We start from the raw sequence: 15,825 nt of genomic DNA, 5'->3' as shown, positions 1-15,825 counted from the left end.
AATGGGTGTGTGGTTCGTTGATATTTTATTTGGGATGTCTATTTGTTCTGGGATGCAGAACTTGACATTTAAAGATGATCTTTTGAAAGTTGTGTGTGCTTTGTCCATATAAAATTGGCATATAGTTGAGGCATATCTGGTTTATTGAACCAGATGTTTAGGTCACTAGGTCCATATATATTGGAGAGTTAGATCTGATATTGCATTCAAGAAAGCATCTATCTAAGCTTTAAGGTTGGGTGGGTGCTTTAGAACAAGATGATATTTCAGGTAAAAGGTGGGCTTGCTTTGCATCTTGTTAGAAGGGAATCATAACCTTGTATTGTTACATCCTCCATCATGGTGACTGTTATAGCCTCTTTAAACACAGCAGCCGGACTGCCTCTTTTATTTCATTATTGGTTGTGTGTAAATATAGTCAGCTAAAATGTGTGAAAATGTTCTCAATAGCAGTGTGTCAAATGTATAAAAATGGAGAAGGAATAAAATGTTACCTGCAGTTCTCTACCACCACACTGATCCATGTAGCTGAATTTGTATCTCTCATTAGGAAAGTCTCCTGCTTGAAAAGGCATTCGACAGGGTGGCCTGGCCCTACCTTTGGGATCTTTTATCCCTATGATTATGGCCTTGAAAGCTCTTTATGAATCACCATGCTCTTGTATCAAACTTGGGTCAAATAAATCTAATTTGTTTTCTATCTCCCGTGGTGCACGGCAAGGCTGTCCCGTCTCTCCGCTTCTTTTCACAGTTTATATCGATATTTATTTGAATGAATTGAATTTAGCGGTGGACATACCCCCAGTGGAGGTAGCGGGTATCAGTTATAGAGCGCTAGCCTACGTGGATGATGTGGTAGTGGTGACCACAGATATTGTAAAGGCTTTGCCAAAGATTGAGTCACTCGCCTCTCAGTTTGGTGCCTTTTCAGGCTATAAATTGAATGTGTCTAAAACACAAATATTATATGTCGGACAGCATCCCCCTTCACACCTTAATATAGTGGCTGTGGCAACTTATTTGGGAATTAAGCTCACTGCCCCGATTACAGATATTCCTGAAATAAACTTTGACCCCGTTATAAAGAAAGCTAATTCCACATTGGAACGTATTGATCATCTACATCTGTCACTACACGGGAGGAATAACGTTTTAAAGATGCTCATACTCCCGAAATTGTTATATTTATTTAGATCAGTGCCCCTTGAATTTCCTCTTAGCTTTTTTAAACAACTAGAGAGGATGGCTGGGAGATTTTTATGGAGCTACAAACGCCATGGGAGAGCCTATAAAAAACTGATTCTTCCGAAGGCAAAAGGGGGGTGGAGTGTACGACACTTTATTTTTTATTATTTGGCATCGGTATTACAGTTCATTACACCTTTAATAATAGGTGCTAAAGCTCCAATACTAGTATCGCACTCTCCATCTATATATGAGTTTGCTTTAGGGGTAGAGGCCCGGGGCTACCTGCTGAAAAATGTGGAACCCAGTTATTACAAAAAAACGAAAATTCAAGATTCTACATGCAGCATACCGGGCCTGGATTTTAATCCGACGTCATGTAGGGATACCACGAATCTTGAGATACACTCCTTTGGCCTCTCAATATATCTTTCCTTCTGTTTTCAGAGATCACACAATGGTGATATGGCGTAATATTGATATTAGTTCCCTTGGTGATTTATGGCAGGACAATGGTATGATATCCTTTACAGACCTTTGCCTTAAATTTAATCTTACAAACATGGATTATTTTAAATATCTTCAGCTGCATAGTTTTTTGAATACCCTAACTCCTTTGGAACATTCTGGACTTTATAAGATTCCCTTGATTGATAGTTTCTATTATAAAAAAAGGATAGGTTTCTTTTACAATTTATTAATTTCTTTGTATCCTGATGATCTACCGAATATCCAAGAGAGATGGGCTCAGAAGTTAGACACTGATAATGTTATAGTAGAGGACTCTATTCTTTTGGCTAATTCTATTTTGCTGTCAGGTAGAACTCGTACACAACATTACATGGTTCTTTGTGACCTCTACTACATGCCAGCAAAAATCTCTAAGTGGGGTAATTTAGTTGGTACACTGTGTAGCAGATGTGGAACGCCAGCTGCTGATACAGTCCACATGTTTTACTCATGCCCTAAATTAACCCCCGTTCTGCTGGCAATTCAAACCTTTTTCGTTCTACTGCTCGGAACTCCAGTAGAATTAACGGCTGAGCTAGTATTGATAGGGGTAACTGTAGATACAGTGGCAGAAGAGAAAAGAAATTTGCTATATATATCAATGGCGGTTTATCGGGGCTGTATCACTCAGGAATGGATCAGCCCAGAACCTCCATCCTTTTTTATATGGAGGACCCGCCTTTTAGCAGTGCACAACCTAGAACATGCCATTTATAGAACAAAGGGGCGAAAAAAAGAGCATTAGGAGTGTAAACCTGGGCGCCGCTCCAGCGGTGGATATTGGGAGAACTGGGATAGGGGTATTTCTGGCATTTTTATACTTTAGTCTGCTAAAGTGATACAAACCGCATCTCAATGTAAAAATGTTCTGCTTTATTTTAAACTACTTCTTGAAAGTCTCAGCTTTATTTGTTCGTTATATTTTCTAATTTTTGCAATTTTGTTTACTGTTCTTGTATATAATGCCTGTCTCCACCAGTTGTATATTATTTGCGAATTTAATGAAACATGCTTGTAACCTGACCAGCTTGCAATAAATAAAATTTAAAAAAAAGTCTCCTGCTTGAGATTTTTGGTCATACTGCATAATTAGCACCATGTGAGCCTGCAGACTCCCCCTAACCAGGTTGGAATACGTAGGCAGTGAGACATTAATAGCGAAACAGTTGTCAAGCATATGTGGAATACCCCTGTTGTGTGAGAATCTTTTCCAAGCATGGTCGGATTCAAGCAGGAGGTCAGTCTCTTGGTTACATGTGCTGATGTGTGCACGGAGCATCCAAGGAGAGGCTGACTACGTTTTTTAAGGAGCAGCCTTCCTTGCACAGGAGTATGTGACATCAAAGACCACAGAACTATCTCTGAAAGGGAGATTAGAGACCCTGGATGGAAGACTAATGATCAGTATTGTACAAAGCACGAAAGGATCAGACCAGATTTTTTTGACCTGGTTGCTCTCTGAACTGGTTAGGATGTTCATAAGCTGTGAGAATGAGTCAAATAGACAGGTAAATCATCTTTGTAGAGTGAGACAATCAGTTTGGGGTCATGTACCTCCATAGCACAGCCCTTCAACACACGACTCAGTTGATCTGTCACAAAGGCTCCACCGCCAAAGCAAATAGCAATAGAGATAGTGGGCACCGTGGCTTGTCCCACTCTTCAACTCCCTTACTCTGAGATAACTTTTTTTAGTCTTTGTCACACCAGTGACTTTGTTTTCAGAAGTATTCCCATATTTTTAAACCAAGAATCAAACTTCATAGTTGTTAGTACTGCAATTAATTTTATTCCATGAGACTATGTCAAAGACGTGTTCTGTGTCTGTCGACGCCAGAGCTATTGCTTGGTTGTCATTTTCAATTTTACCCACTATAGGCCAGATGTAGTTAGCCAAATACCGGTCGGTAACGGCCAAAAATACAGAATTTCAGCCGTTACCGACCGGTATTTGGCTTTTGAGATGTAGGAGGTTAAAATTGACCGATTCGGTAAATAAGAGTCGGTAAATTACCGATTCAGAATTTACCGAATTCTTATTTACCGAATCGGTAAATAAGAAAGGGTAAAAAATGACTTTTGAGATGAAGGAAAACTCAAAAATACTGAATTTCATGAAATTCGGTATTTAAGAGTCGGTATTTACCATGGAATGAAAGCAGGTGGTAACCAGGTGCAGGCTATAAAAAAGCCCCCAAAATGCAACAGTGTGACCAGAAGGGCGGCATTCTACATCATTGCAAGGCGGCTACGGCTACAGGCAGCAGGAGAGAGGGTCTGGAGAAGGGAGGAGCAAGTCTACAGGCAGAGGATAACGCTCTTCCAACTCACTGTGCCAGAGATATTGCAAAGGTACCGGCTATACCCCCAAACCATCCTGGACTTGATCAGGGACCTGCACCCACTCCTGGAGCACCCAACACCAAAGGCGCACGCCATCCCACCCCATGTGCAGGTGCTGTGTAGCCTACACCTGCTTGCATCTGGGAGTTACCAGAGTGAGATTGCTGCAGTAGGGGGGGTGTACCAGGGCTGCCTATCCCGTTTCTTCAGGAGGTTCCTGGAGGCCATGATGCAGAGAATGCATCATTACATCAGCTTCCCTGACACACATACAGAACTGCTGAAGTCCAAAACTGAGTTCTATCAACTGGCACACTTCCCTCACGTCATAGGCTGTATAGCTGACACCCACATCCCAATCTGCCCACCTGCAGCCACAGAATACAGATACAGGAACCGAAAGTCAACCCACTCAATCAATGTGCAGGTGATATGCAACGCAGGCAACATCATAACAGACATTGTGGCCAAATTCCCTGGGAGCACCCACGACTCCTACATATTACAGAACAGTGGGATCTACACACGCCTTGCTGCTGGAGAATTTTGGGAAGGATACCTGCTAGGTAAATTACTGTGACACACCCTGATAGTTTCTGCAAATGAATGTATTTTGAGTATGTAACTAATGGCACTCACTTTTCCACGTAGGCGATAGCGCTTATGCTCTGCGGTCCTTTGTTCTCACCCCCTACCTGAATCCATCTACCAGGAGTGAGAGGCGTTACAATGTGGCACACAGAGCAACACGCAGGGTGGTAGAACGCATATTTGGACTTCTAAAAAGCAGATTCCGCTGCCTCCACAAGAGCGGAGGTGCACAGCAGTACACTCCTATCATCTGCTGTAAAATCATTGTGACCTGTGCCATGCTGCACAACCTTGCCACCAATAAAAGGCTCAGAAGTGGAAATTACACATCATGAGGACATTGATGATGGAACTGAACAGCCAGAGCCCTATGCAGCAGGAGCAACGCCAGCAACAGATGGGAGACTGAGACGGGCAGAGATCACATACAGCTATTTCTAAGTAAGTAAGGAGACACAGCCAGGCTTTGTATGTGAATGACGTAGTTTAATGGGCACTACATCAAATTACTAATGGCACACCATGGTACTCCAATGTCTGACTACTTTACTGGGCGGTCACAGGTTACTTCACCCTGACATGTCCTGTGTAGAGTGTGGGCAGCATTATTGTTTGCGCCCATGCACAACAGTGCGGGATGCCCGAGGCTGGGTGTGAACAGTGGCTGTAGAGCCAGGGGCAGCAGATTGGCGCCTGCTGCTTCTTCTAATGTCTGGAATGGGAGTGCTACTGCTGATCCTGCTGGTTGTGTCTTCAGCGTCCCCCACACCTGTGCCCCCAGCGTTGGCTGACTGGTTGGTCAGTAGCAGTTCCATGGCTGAGGTTACTCTCCCCATCCCCCTAGACACATCCGTGTAGCAGTGCACAAGGCCCTCTTGCATGGCGACAGAGCGCCGACATAGCAGGGAGGTGGCTGTAGCAAGACGGTTCATCGCCTTGGTATTTTGCTGCATGCACTGCCTCTCACGGCGCCTCTGTGTGCAGTCAGACTTTAGATTTTCACAGAGAGCCATTATGGCCTGCGACATGTCCCTCATTCCCTCTGCCATGTCTTTCATACTCTCTGCCATGGAGCTAATGCCCCGGTCTAAGTTGCCCATCTTGGTGTTTAAGTTGCGCACCTGTCTCTGAACTGCTGATATTCCTTTTACCTGCAGGCACTGCACCGTGACCATTGTGACCTCCAGCCCACAGAAGACCCCCTCTCCATCCTGAGTTGCTCTTCTATCCCGTACCCTGTGGCGTCTGGCACCGGTACGCACAACTTCAGATTTGGACTGCTGCCCAGCGTTCTCTGCCTCCAGTGGAGCTGTTTGGGTGTCACCCTCCCTTTCATCTTCATCGGATGACTCAAAGATTCTGAGAGGGGGCACATCATGCCTCCTTGGCCTTACCACTTCAGAGGAATCTGTAGCTGGTGTGGGAGAGAGTGCTGCTGGGTCCTGCTGTGGTGAGTCGTATGGCAGAGGAGAACAAAGCTGTGCTGTGGTGGGTCACTCTGGTGTTGATCCTGCCTGTGCTGTGGGTGCAGGTGGTGGCTCAGTGCTTTGCCCTCCACTTGTGCCTGCGTCCTCACTCCTTTCAGTTTGGTGTCCCCTCTTCTCCCTTTCCAGCGCTGTCCTGCGCGATGACTCTCCTGTGGACAGATATGGACATTGGCTCAGTGGTGCTGTACACCTGTGTGTCTTATAAATCACATTCCTGTCATAAACTTGCAAAGTCCTCAACTGCTTATGGATGTAGTGTGTGGCATGCCTTGCTGTTTTCTGTGATGAATGTAGTGATGTATGTTACTATGACTACGTCTCCCATGATGCATTGCAGGTAAATCCTAAAACCTGTATAGGAGTGTGAAACACACAACCACATTGGGGAAGGGGGACAGGGAAGGGGAGAGGGTTGACGTCCATGCAGCTTACCTTGTTTTGATGCAGCTCTGGCTGAGATGACGGCATCCCCTATCCCATGGACACTCTCTGGCTCCAGGGTGGACTCCACCATCTGCTCCAGGTCTGTTAGTGCAGGTGCCGTGCTCCTTCCTCCCCCGGTGGCACTGGCTTCTTTTATCTGAGCTGCAAGTTTTTTTTTAGTAATGATCCTAAGATTATACGACCGTTTTTTAAGGTCATCAATTTCCCGTGATGTGACCCCCGATGGCATTCACCTTTGACTGGATCCCCAGCCAGGTGTTTCTTTTCACAGACTCTGCAACCTGCAGAGACTGCTTACCAAATAACTGGGTGTGGTGTCTCACAACCTCCTCCACCAGCACCTGCAGTTCAGCTGTGTTGAATTTCAGTTTTCTCTTGCGCTCTTCTTCTTCCCTCTGTGACTCCTGGGATTCCATTGTGCACTTCAGGTAAGCTCAGGGCAGCCAGTTGTGCAGTGTTTCACAGCTCTCCAGAATGATCAGTTACTCAGCACCTGCATGGGTGTGGCCACTTCCTGGTTGAGGGGTGGGGTAGATGCATTTGATTGGTTGAATCCTCTGTTGCTTTGTTGTGGGGTGTGGTGGATGAACCTGATTGGTTGAGAAGCTCAATTGGTTGTATTTTGTATTTCCGATTCGGTATTTACCGATTTGGTATTTACCGAATTGATAAATACCGAATTGGTAATTCCCATTCATTCCTATGGGCCTGTATTTACCGAATCGGTAAATACCGAATCGGAAATTCCAAATTTTACCGATTCTGTAAATTTTACCGATTTCTTACCTACATCCCATTTTCCGAATCTAAAATACCGAATCTGTAAAATTCGGTATTTTAGAATCGGTAAAATGGGATTACCTACATCTGGCCCCTATATGTCTTAGTAGTCTTATGATTATTGCTGTTCTCCTACTGGGTATGAAACCATTTTGGTTCTCATGTATTAGGCGCCTAAATAGTATTTACAGCCTGGTGGCTATTACCCAATGTTTTTGTGTCTGTATAAAGCATGAACAATGGTCTATCAGCCTGATTCATGTAGGTAAATTGCACTCGCAAAGGGCCAGATTCTGAGAATCTGGCCCTTTGCGAGTGCGATTTTTGCATTTGGTATTCATGATACCAAATGCAAAAATCGCTATGTAAGAATTCGCATATTTGCGTGGATTGGCATTTAAGGAATCTCTAATAGAGATTCCTCAAATGCTATTCATGACACAAAACAAAATAGCGATTTTGGACTTTTGGGGCCGCTATTTACCGACAGGTCAGACCTGTCGGTAAATAGCAAAAACTCAGAAAAATGCTTTTAAAAGCATTTTTCAAAGTTGCATGTAGCACACACACATGTCCTTTGGACATGTGTGTGCGCAACACCTGTCCAAAAGTGCATTTTAGGGGTGCTACAGGGCGTCCTTTGGACACCCCTGGCACCCTTAAAATCGCTATCTCAGTTGCGAGTAGCAAATTGCTACTCGCAAATCCCCATTCATTCCTATGGGCCTCTTGGCCCATAGGAATGAATGGGGAGTATTTGCGAGTAGCAAATTGCTACTCGCAAATAAAGAACATGTAGGAATCGCTATTTAAGTAGCAATTCCTACATGAATGCCGTTTTGTGTGTCCTCAATAGCGAATCGCTATGATTCGCTATTAGGGACACGCAAAACGGCATGTACATGAATCAGGCTGTTTATGCTTTAAAATCAATCCACCAGGGCTTTGACTGGCTTCTGCAATACTGTTATTAATCAAGGATCTTTGTAGTATCCCATTGCTAAAGCTTCCTGATGGACCTGTAATCGTCTGGGCGCTACTAAATCGACAAAGGCCTAATATCATTCTGCTGGTGGGATGTTTCTATCTGGTGCGGTGGATGTAATTTATTCTTGTGTTGCTTCCATTATTTCTTCTACCCTTAGTAGTCCTTCCAGTTGTAGTCTCTGCTCCTGTGATAAATGAGGTAAACCCTCTACGTCTATAATGAGAAATGTCTCAGGTCCCTCAATTTGGTGTGGGTCAGTGTATATATTCTTATAGCATGTGTGGAAAACCAAATGTATCTCTTCATGCGTATATAGTATGTTGCCATGAATGTCTCTAATGAATGTAATGTCTGTGGGGAGTCGTTCACTCTTTAGCAGCCGTACTAGCAGGTTACCTGCTCTATCATCTTCTCTATGTAATATTTGTGGAAAGCAGGATTCAGGAAGAACACCTCCACTTTGGACCAAGTGTTTAGATTTCAGGTAATCACTTGGAAGACAGTACCAATGGAGGGTGGCAGCCTCTATTTGATATTCGTGGACCTGAAAACTGCCTTTGACCTTGTTCCCAGATGCAAACTGTTGGAGGTTTTAAGGGATTTGGGGATACCTCCATACCTACTTGATATATTGATCAAATTGCATGAGAACAACTATGCCAAAGTTAGGTGTGGAAGGGGAGGAGAGTTGACTAACAGGTTCCCCGTTGACAAAGGCATGAGTCAGGGCTGTGTGCTCGCACCGACCCTGTTCTGCCTCTTTGTCAACGCACTGATCCCACTTCTGGCAGAGCTACCAAACAACGATGCCCCAAAGTTAGCGAACTCAAAGGTGGCAGCATTGATGTTTGCTGACGATACACTTCTTTTATCAAAAACATCGATGTGCATCCAGAGGTTGTTGGATAGCTTTGCCTTATTCTGTAACACCAGGGGCCTGACGATTAACACCACAAAAACTAAATTTATGATTGTCAACCCCCCAAAGACAACACGTCCTAACCCACGATTGAATGGCTCATGCCTGGAAAGGGTGTCTATTTTTGAATATCTGGGTGTAACCCTGTCCGAAGATATGCAGTGGGAGCCCCAAATAGCTACGGCTAAACTCAAGCTAACACAGATTGCCGGGAGGATAGCCAAATTAGCCAGGGAAGCTCCCTTCAAACCAATTGGCCCCGCGTTAGAAATGTATAGGGCTCAAGAGCGCCGCGCCTCTCTCTGCGGGGCGGAACTATGGGGGCACTGTTCGTCCTCCACCATCGCCGTAGTCGAGAACAGATTCCTAAAACAATTAACGGGCTTACCAATGGGCACCCCGCTAATCCCTTTAAGATTAGATTTGGGGATCTCGCCAATAGAAGACGAGATTGCCCTAAAACCATTAACCTTCTGGCGAAGACTATGGGCAACCCCCCAACTAGCAGCATATCAGGTAGAGATCAAAGAGCTTTTATCGCACCCAGGTTTGCTGAAAAGGGTGCCCTGGTTTGCTCACGTAAAACACGAGTGCGAAAAGTTCGGCCTACCTTCCTTGTGGAGTACCCCAGACATTACCAGCACTTTAGTCCCCCGAGTCTTTCTACCTAAGACCTACCGCACCCTAAAGGTTGAAGGCATACAGACTAATTCGAAATTTGGTCCTCTAACGACACAGTTTCTCACAGTTAAGGATAACTACAAGCTGGTAACCTTTCTGGATGATATCCTCCCTGTGGTAGCAAAAAAACTATATTTACAGTTTAGATATAGTACTCTGCCAGTACGTGTGGTGACCAACAAATGGGCTGGGCAGAAAGTGCTAGGCTGCCCAGTTTGCAATACTCAAGACGAAACTGAAATGCATATCCTATTCTTTTGCCCAGGCTACCAGCAAGCGAGGCGGTACTGGCTCGTACCGCTCTGCCGAAATTTGGGTTTTGTTAACTGTAGGGAAGCTATTCGGGTTTTAAAATACGATACATCAAACCCTATTGTGTTTGCCGTTTCTAGATACTTAAACACAATATGGCGAAGGAGATGGGCCTTTATCCAAAAGGAAAAATAAGCACAAAATGTTTTGCAGAAGAAAATTGTATATTTGAATTCTAGAGAATTGTCATACAATTGGTCTTTTATTTTTATACTACCTTGCACATATTTTTATCTCGATGAATTGGATTTTATTTTAAATATTGTAAATAGTGTAAATGTCTTTTTATCTCTTGTACATACAGATTTGGCTTCTATTTCTCTAGATAGCTGCAGGATATTCATGCCTTTTATACATTTTTGTGTTGTGCTCAAACCACACCTCTCTGTCATCCCCCCCAAATGCCTTTGTCCTAACTGTGGATTGCTCTTTTCTGCATTTATTGTTCTAAGATGTTTGTTGTTTTTATTATCTTGTCACTTTTTATGGTTCTTGTGACCGAAATAAAAGTTTGCGAAACGAAACGGAAATGTTTTATTTTGTAGCAATTCTTTTGCAATGGTTTTCCAGCATCTCTTTTCGTAGTGTTTTTGTTCTCTGACTACTTATGCTATCTGAGCGTTGACCACCTCAGCCATTTCACTTGAAAATTAATTGATTTGAATTGTTTGATCTTGGAGTCTGCTCAGGAGGATGCTAGGGCACATAATAGCAGCCGACTTTATGTCCTTCGTTATTTCTGTGTCCCCATTCACTTCAAAATACTCTGCTATTTTTTCACGTAACAAGTGGTGAAATGCTGTGTTTTTTCATTCCGACACTGGAAGGCACCATGTAAGTATTTTGGCTCTATACTTGCCTGTAGTGTAGTGTAGGCGTAAGGAGAAATGATTGGATTATACCATGCCCAGATTTGGCATGTATTTTATATTCTGCCTTTTGTCTTGAATAATTAGAATAAAGTCTATCTTAAAGTAAGTATTGCAAGCCTGTGAATAGTGCCAAATCCCCAGAACTGTCATATCCCTACCATTAGGTTTCCCTTACAGTATCAGGTATCTCCCTTCCTCATCAGAAAACGCTTTTGCTTCGGCAAAGCGAAGACATGGTGCCAACCATATACCCACCCCTCTAGCATCTGTGCTATGTCCCATAAGTAAAAGACACCTTCCTCACTGCCACTTAATTTTATTAGCTTCATCTGATGCAAATGTGTCTCCTGCAGACATGCCATCTGTATTCGGTTGTCCACGCAGACATACTCTTACTCTCATGCTCTCCAGGTAGGTATTTAACCCTTTCACATTCCATGTCATAATTATCACCATACCTGCCATTGATTACGTTGCAAAGGATCTTGTGAGCAAGCTCTCCTCAGATTTCTCACCATATTCTGAACTTTGCACACTGACATGTTACATTCTAAACCAGAAACTAGTTGAACTAAGCAGGGCAACACCTGGGCTACTTTCAGGATGCAACACAAAAAGATGATGGACGGACTGTTGAACATTGTCAAACAATCACTCCCAGTCACAGATATAGGTTTAATCCATCGTTATTTTGCTCGCTGTTATTTTGGGAACTGTACCGAAAAACAAGCATCCTAGGACCGGTTTCGGGGCATCACCCCTCATCAGCCAGGCTAGCTTGAAACCAGTGGCATAGCAAGCATGGGACCCACATCTGGGCTTACCCTTCCCACTCAGGGTGAAAATGGAACACAAAAAGATGATGGACGGAATGTTGAACATTGTCAAACATTTACCCGCAGTCACAGACCTGGGTTTAATCCATCGTTATTTTGCTCGCAGTGACAGTCCAGTTTGGACCCAGCCATATGCAAATCAGCCTTGATCCTGTTTCCCATGGGCACAGTCCTGCCCGAACTGCCAGGCCAGGTCCTCCCGGACCGGAAAACAAGCATCCTGGGAGCGGTTTCGGGCATCACCCCATATCAGCCAGACTGGCTTGATAACGGTGACGTAGCAAGCAGGATGCCCATAAGAGCCTTAGGTGCTGGATTCATGCAGACTTTATAATTACAACCAATATCATTGTAAGTGTATTCTAAACTGTACAGCAAACATTGCAAAACATATTCTTACATAACTAATACATTAAAACTCATTATCATAAAATGTAACTAAATCAACTTACACAGACCTATGCACACCTCCAACTGGTCACAGATTGCCAGCTAGAAGTTTAATTGTCAAGGTCTAGGTCCTATAGGTGTAGGGAGGCAGATAGCTTTGGCTGACACCAAGCTGTCGCCAGCTCCATTGAGTTCATTTTGGGCTATATATATATTGTAATAAGAAATACCAATTGCATTTCAGTTTTTCATGTTAGATTCAGTTCCTTCCGCACTACATGCAGCTTCCTCTGTAGGTGTTTAATCTTACTGTCTCTGAGAGTGGATCTTCAATTTTTATTAATCCTGTATTCGAACGTTTGCCACATGCTCTTTCTCCATCCAGTTCCATTCTAAATTTGGTTCCGTGAAAAAGTGTGTTTGTCTATCGTTTATTCATTTTACGTTTTCAGGAAAGAACATCTGTACTTCAGTTTGTATTTCAAGTGTTGGCTTCTGCATCTTTTCTTCACTGCTTCAAAGGTGCAACATTTTCTCTGCTCTTGTAGCATGTAGTTAGGGAGCAGCATGATGTAAGCTCCATCTTATGTTAAGTATTTTTTGGTTATTAGTGCTTGGAGTCTGAACATTATTGTTTCGGGCTAAGCGCCCGGTGATGGCTGCTGCGATGGGTTTCTAGGTGTTATTTCAATCTAAAAGACCTTTAAGACTTCATATTTAAGCCATCCACTCCTCCAAATACAATTTACAACATTCAGCTTCTGATTTTTTGACAGACTCACTGATCTGATGTTGTTCCGCCGTGACCTACCTTTTGGCTCCTCAGCCTTGGCTTCTAGGATTTGCTCTAGGCTGTTCAACTTCTTCTGCATTATTGATACATGACCCATGTCACTTTCTGTGTTAGTTTGTTCAGGTCTGTGCCTGCAAGTTTGAGATCAATTGCCAATGTAAAGGTTGGTCACTGTACTGATGCGCCAGAGTCAAGAGGTTCCCGTTAATCCGCTCTGCTGGCTTTGGTGTCATTCTTCCAGTAGGATCTCTCAACCCCATTCCTCTGTTTATCCAATTGCAGGGGTCGCATTATCTGCAATGAAGTATGGCTCAATTGTATGAGGCTCTCTTCGTCATGTCATGTCTCCCACAGGGTTTCTGTTTCCTATTGTGACCCTGCGATCACTTCCATCCTAGTCAGAGTCCCTCCTTTGCTCTAAACTGGGTGGGTAATCAATCAATCAATCATACAAATTTGTATAGCGCGCTACTCACCCGCCAGGGTCTCAAGGCGCTGGGAGGGGGGGAGCTACTGCTCGAACAGCCAGGTCTTGAGTTGTTTCCTGAAGGCGAGGTGATCCTGGGTCAGCCGTAGGTGGGTGGGGAGGGAGTTCCATGTCTTGGCCGCCAGGTAGGAGAAGGATCTTCCTCCGGCGGTGGCTTTGCGAATTCGTGGGACGGAGGCGAGGGCAAGGCTGGCGGATCGGAGCTGGCGGGTGGGTGTGTAGAATGTGAGGCGGTTGTTGAGGTATTTGGGGCCCATGTCGTGGAGAGCCTTGTGTGCGTGGGTGAGGAGTCTGAACGTGATCCCCTTGCTGACGGGGAACCAGTGCAGGTCTTTCAGATGGGCAGAGAGGTAGCTGTGACGGGGGATGTCCAGGATGAGTCGTGCTGAAGCGTTCTGTATGCGCTGGAGTCTTTTCTGGATTTTGGCTGTGGTTCCAGCGTAGAGGGTGTTCCCGTAGTCCAGACGGCTGGTGACGAGGGCCTGGGTGACCGTCTTCCTGGTTTCGGTGGGGATCCACCAGAAGATCTTTCGGAGCATGCGCAGGGTGTTGAAACAGGATGACGAGACGGTGTTGACTTGCTTGGTCATCGTGAGGGAGGAGTCCAGGATGAAGCCCAGGTTGCGTGCATGGTCCGTTGGCTTGGGGGTGGTGCCCAGGGCCGGGGGCCACTAGGAGTCGTCCCAGGCAGAGGGGGATGGGCCCAGGATGAGGACTTCCGTCTTGTCTGAGTTCAGTTTCAGACGGCTGAGCTTCATCCATTCCGCGACGTCTTTCATTCCTTCCTGGAGGCTGGCTCTGGCGGCGGCGGGGTCGTTGGTGAGGGAGAGGATCAGCTGGGTGTTGTCAGCGTAGGAGATGATGCTGAGGTTGTGTTGGCGTGCGATGGCTGCGAGGGGGCTCATGTAGACGTTGAAGAGGGTGGGCTGAGCGAGGATCCTTGCGGAACGCTGCAGATGACTTCGGTGGCCGCGGATCGGAACGGGGGGAGGCGGACTCTCTGGGTTCTTCCGGCGAGGAACGAGATGATCCACTTCAAGGCCGTTCCTTGGATTCCGGTGTTGCTGAGGCGCTGTATCAGGGTGCGGTGGCATACGGTGTCGAAGGCTGCTGAGAGGTCCAGGAGGATGAGGGCAACTGTTTCCCCGTTGTCGAGCAGGGACCTGATGTCGTCGGTAGCAGCGATGAGGGCGGTCTCGGTGCTGTGGTTTGCTCGGAAACCGGACTGCGAGGGGTCGAGGGATCCGTTTGTCTCGAGGAAGGTGGAGAGTTGTTTGTTGTCGTCTTCTCGATGACTTTGGCAGAAAAGGGAGGAGCGAGATGGGGCGGAAGTTCTTAAGGTCCGTGGGGTCCGCGGTGGGTTTCTTCAGGAGGGCGCTGAGCTCGGCATGTTTCCAGCTTTCCAGGAAGGTGGCGGATGCGAAGGAGCTGTTAATGATGTCCCGGAGTTGGGGTGCAATGATGGAGTCGGCTTTGTTAAAGATGTGGTGTGGGCATGGGTCGGTTCGGGGAGCCGGAGTGGATGGTGTTCATCATGCGGGTGGTGTCTTCGGTGCTGACCGAGGTCCAGGTGCAGAGGGTGGTGGTGGGGGGCGCTTGTTTGGTGGTTGGGTGCGTGGTCTGTGCGCTGAAGCTGTTGTGTATGTCGGCGATCTTGCAGTGAAAGAATGAGGCGAGTGAGTCGCAGAGGTCTTGCGAGGGTGTGATGTCGTTGTTGCAGGAGCTGGGGTTGGAGAGCTCTTTAACGATGCTGAAGAGTTCTTTGCTGTTGTGGTTGTTGTTGTCCAGTCGTTTTTTGAATGTTGTCCTTTTGGTGGTGCGGATCAGCTGGTGGTGTTTGCGGGTGGCGTTCTTGAGGCAGCGCATGGCAATTGTTTGCAGCCTGAGCATATGGGAACTGTATTCCAGTGTCAAATTATGCTGGGCTTAAGTGGGGCATTAGAGGCACACCCAATTGTGAGCCAGATAATACTTCTTATATGGTTACACTGACATTCCGGGGTCGATGATCTGACCACCCAAATGCCTTAGGCCCACAGCCATATTTCCTCCACTGCCTACTTCCAACTCTCCAGTAATGATGAGAGGCATGGGCCAAAGAGTACGTCTGCCACATCTGCCTCAGATCCACTCATGTTCCTCTGTGGTCTCCATCCTTCCTTTGCTATGACAGGCCAGTGCCCTTCTGCACCTGTTTGTGGTGCCGC

Source organism: Lissotriton helveticus, chromosome 6, assembly GCF_964261635.1.
Source record: "Lissotriton helveticus chromosome 6, aLisHel1.1, whole genome shotgun sequence".
Classification (NCBI taxonomy): domain Eukaryota; kingdom Metazoa; phylum Chordata; class Amphibia; order Caudata; family Salamandridae; genus Lissotriton; species Lissotriton helveticus.
This window is presented reverse-complemented; position numbering follows the sequence as displayed.